Raw genomic sequence first — 4,848 nt, 5'->3', positions numbered from 1 at the left:
GGAACATCTTGACCCTCTCACTACAGTTGTGCCTTTGATTGGCTCCCAGGACCCACAGCTGCTGCTGGTCTTCCAGAAGCCAAGAGGGGCCAAGAAGGCACAGCAGGCCCCTAGGCCAACCTAATCCAGACCTCCCTCCGTTCAGCAGGGTCCCTCTTCCTTAGCTACCCAATATACTAGCAGCCTGGGGGATGCTGCAGAGGGAGGCTGCTCCCAGCCGCAGCCTCAAGGCATCACCATGGAGACACTACACAGGCGCCAGCCACACAAAAGAAGCTGAGAGGCTCCTAGCTCACCTGGGACCTCAGCTAAGGAGGAGGTGGCAACAGTGTTTCATTTTCTCTCTTCTTCTTGCTCTCTCTCAAAAAAGAAGAGGGAATTTTCCCAGGCAAACAAACCCCACCCTGCCCCTCCAAGGAGGTGGGGAAGCCCTTCCAAGGTGGCTGACCTCTTTCTGAGAGAAGAGAGAGCCCCAGGTTTGGGTCCTACAACAGGACATTAATGGAAGAGAAAAGGGGTGGAGGGGCCAAAGGGAAGTCCCTGGTTGTCCCACTGTCTCCCATCCCGTGCAGGGCCAGTTCAGGGTCATGTAAATGTAACATGAGTGTACGTTGAAAACTTCACACTCACTCACTTTGGACTTTTATAATTGACTATGAGGCTGGATCTTTTATAAGAGGATAAATAACCCCCACTGGGATCTCCAATGTCTTCAGCCCCATCCCCACTCAATGGTCTCATCATGGATCAAGATCCCATCACAGCTGGCCCCCATCCAGCAGCTCAGGAACCCTGCCTGCATGAGGAAGGACCAGGTATGCCCTCTGGATGGTAAGAAGGGACGGAGGAGGAAAGGGCCAAGGTGCCAGGACACCCAGGAACAGGCAGGGCCACCGGATGTGGAAAGAAAGGCTGCTGCCTGTGAGCAGAAGGGAGGCGCTGGCTTGCTCCTGGCAAGCAATCTTCACACACGCATTGTCGTTCTCCTCTGCAAAGGGGTGAGAAGAGGGGCGGGGGAGAGGTGGCGCCGAGAGAGGGAGCAAGCAGAGAGGTGAGAAATCCAGCATCTTCAGACCTGCCCACACTGCTGGCTCCTCCGCTGCGTACAATACTTCATCTCACAGTCATTAGAGAGAGCCCGCAGGATGGATGGGAGCCGGACACCCCGAAGGGTGGGAAATGAAGAGAAGAGATGCAGACGGAGATAGACGTGCGCCTGAACATCCAATATCTTGAAAGAGATGGGCACCAGCCTGGTGCTGTTTCAGCCCCCAAGATCCGGATTCCTGGGAGTGGCCAGTGGACAAGCTCCAGTGTCACTCCGAAATCCCGAGTGCACTAGTGGATGAGCTGAGTGTCACTCCAAAAGCCCAGGGGCACAGTGGCCAACGCCCCCATGTCTGCTCTGAAGTCTGTTACTCTTTCTCTTTTCTCCCATAACAGAAAGGGACTCAACTTACCCTACAGTTCGATGCAGACCCTTCTAGTTCATGATCAAAGAGCTGTAAAGTGGGAGGGGGAGTCAGGCGTCCTCTTGGTAGGTGGAGTGCTTGTTACCAGCAGTGTGAAATTAGCTCCAGCCTGCTCCATCTTGCAAATGCTTCCATTGCACTCGAGTAAAAGCCAAGGTGCTTCCATTGAGGCCTCATAAAACACCCCTCCAACCCATTACCTTTCGGAACTCACTGGGTATACTGCCTCGCACCTGCTCTCACCTATGCTCAGGGCCAACTCCATACTCATCAGATAACACATCAGACACTTTTGGGGCTCAGGACCTTTGCACCTGCTTCACTTTGCCCGGAACACACAACCTGCATACCTTTGCAACTCATTCCCTCAGGCCTGTTTCAGCCCTTCTTGGTCACCCTATCTAAAACTGCAGCCAATCCCCAAATTCCTAAACCTCTTCCCACATTTGTTTTTCTTAGCTTTTACCACCATCTTGATTTGTTTATTGACCTCATTGTTTGTCTCCATACCTCATTGGAGTTCACACTCCCTTTAAGGTGGAGTTTTTTGACTCTTTTGTTCACTATTGTATCCTTGGCACCTAGAAGCATCTTAGCAGATGATAGGGCTCAATAACTATTCATCAAGTGAAAGAAACATCCTTACCACTGCCCCCTTGTCTTCCACTCAAACCTGTATAAGCAGTACCCCCTCTAAATGCCTCGGAAGGTACCAACCTTCCTGGAGAATTACTTGTCCTTTGGATCCAGTTGAGCCTGAACAAGGGCACGATGGCAGGGACCAACAGAATGAGGATCCAGAGAGGCCAGTGTGTGGATGGGAGAGACAATCTGGGTGGCAATCTCCAACGGCATCACCACCATGTGCAAACAGCAAATTGGACTTGCTCACTAGTGTCTCCCGCAGTGAGGACATACATGCTTGCACACATGTACACACACACAACTCAGTTTCCTCCCCTGGTCATTGAGACCTGAGGGGAAAAGCCACAGAGTCAGCAGACTTGGATTCTAGTCCCTGAGGCATCACCCTCAGGCCCTGTACCCTTCACCATCAGCAGTGACATCTCTCAGTAAGGATCCAGGGTGGTGCCAGGTGTGAGCACTTTGTACCAATCATCTGCTGAAAAGCACCCTTAATGCCTGCACAACTCGCTGTTTGCTGCCTAAAGCTGGTGTGTGTGTGGTGGGGGGGAGCATGCAGTAATGAAGCAGCAAGTGCTCTTTGTGGTGGGCGAAGTGATCACCACCCAGAATGCAAACCACAAGGCAGAGCATCAAGTGGGTCCAGCTGGGTTGATTTCCCGCTGGAGTAGACGCCTTTTGCAAACTGGATTAACAATGAGTGCCAGGCGTGGGTGCAGTCCCCATCTACCTACCCCTGGGCTGGGCTGGTGAGCCCAAGGACAAGGGCCCTCCTTTTTCCAGCTGACTGGCAGGTGCCCATGATGCTGGGAAGGTGGCCTGGGCCTGGAAGGCGCTGGCCAGAGCCTGCCTGGCTGCAGCCGGCACCCTTTGCCAGCTGGGCTAACTGGGCATTATTTATAATTGAGCTTATCGTGTGCGACTCTCACTGTCACTGTCGGTTAGAACCATTTGATGTCGTTGAGCCTTTGGAAAAAGGAGAAGAGTGGGAGGGAAGAGGCAAAGGCAAGAGAAACAAAAGGAGTTTCGTAGCAGGACTTCAAAAAAGCCAAGTGTTTGAAAAGATCTTTGCAAAGGTTCTGACCTACTTTGCATGCGGATAAGCCATCTTCTTCGCTTTAAAAGAAAAAAAAAAATCCCGCACAAAGTGGCCACAGCTCTATTCAGGAGAGTCAGGGCTGTGCTGCAGAAAGGGGCTGTAGTGCTGTAATCAGAGGCCATTTAGGAGCCATGATTTGGGTAATTATATAAGATTTCAGCTTCTCTTCTTCCAGGGCCATGCGTAGCCCTGGAAGATGGGGTTGCCAGAGCGAAACAGCCAGGGCTGAGATAGTCAGTGCCCGGCAAGTTGAGCTGCAGGAAGCCAACCTCTGTGCTCTGAGTGAGTCACACCCCGACCAGGTGCAGACCTGGCTCTGACACCTCCAGGCTGCACATCCTTGGGTCCATCCCTATACTCCGAGGGGCTTACTTTTTCCATTATATACCTAAATGCATCCATGTGCACAAGTAGACGTTCTCAGTCCAGTGCCTGGCACATATTAGGTGCTCAATAATGGTGACTGTCCTCTCTGTTTTCTAGAATGAGTTGAGAGGAGGTATCCCTTCCTGCTCCTGGACCAACCAAGGGGCCAGCTCCACAGCTGAAGACACCCATCCTGAAGAGAGCCCCATGGAGTCTGACATCAGAGCAACAGGAAGTGTGGGTGAGGCACAAGGACATTCTGCAGAAAGCAGGTGGCAGTGGGGACCATCCTCCTCCACCCCACCACTCCTGTTTATGGCTTTATAACCCCAATGGTCTAAAGAGTTCAACTCCCTGAACTAGGACTGCTAACCATATTTAAGGAAAATGAGAGGAATTGAGATAGAAATTAGAAGGAACTGAGGAGGAGGATTACTGAAAGACTGGGTTCAGTTGTCTTTATTATCATTTAAATAATGCATGGCATTATTAATCCTCATAACAATCCAATGATGTTGACACTGTTAGGAAATATTACCATTCCCATTTTGCAGATGAGGCAACTGAAGTTTTGAGAGAATACATTGTTTATAGTCCCACAGCTAGTCCATGGGGCCTGTGTCTGAATGAAGAGTCTGGGCTCTCAGCGGCTTTATATTATCTCCAAAGCCTCTGCTTGCTTACACTCAATGAATATGTGATGAGCACCCGATGTGGGTGCCGGGCTCCATCTCAGGCACTGAAGATGGAAAGACCAACACCAACCACCACAAGAGTTGGCCCTGGTGGCGCCCCCAGGATCAGCATTAGGTGGGGTGTCAGCACCACGCCCCGGCCTACTCCCTGCAAGGTGTGAGCCTGCTTCAGAATGTACTCAGAGGATGCAAATCAGCCCTTCTAATCTTAGTCAAATTCAAGCGTCGGAGGGTAGGTCAATCTCTTTTGAAAATCTAATCATTTCATGAATTCCAAACAAAGATGAAATTAATTGTGGATTATCCTTTGGCTTTAGGTTACCGTGGCCTCTGAATGCAGTTATCGAAAGCTCCTCTGCAAAGGGGCTACAGCTGTCTCCCTGGGCCCTGGTCAGCAGAGCTTTTGAGCATTAACCTTCCTGAAATCTGTGCAGGCCCCTTGATGGGGCTCCCGTGACTGCCCTGGGGTACAGATGGGTCCCCCTGCCCTCATCCCTTTGCTTCTCATCTAGGGGGCATCTGATCCAATGAGAGCACAGAAGTACCAGAGCTTGGCTAATCTCTAACCTTC

This window comes from Callospermophilus lateralis, chromosome 2 (assembly GCF_048772815.1).
Source record: "Callospermophilus lateralis isolate mCalLat2 chromosome 2, mCalLat2.hap1, whole genome shotgun sequence".
NCBI lineage: Eukaryota > Metazoa > Chordata > Mammalia > Rodentia > Sciuridae > Callospermophilus > Callospermophilus lateralis.
This window is presented reverse-complemented; position numbering follows the sequence as displayed.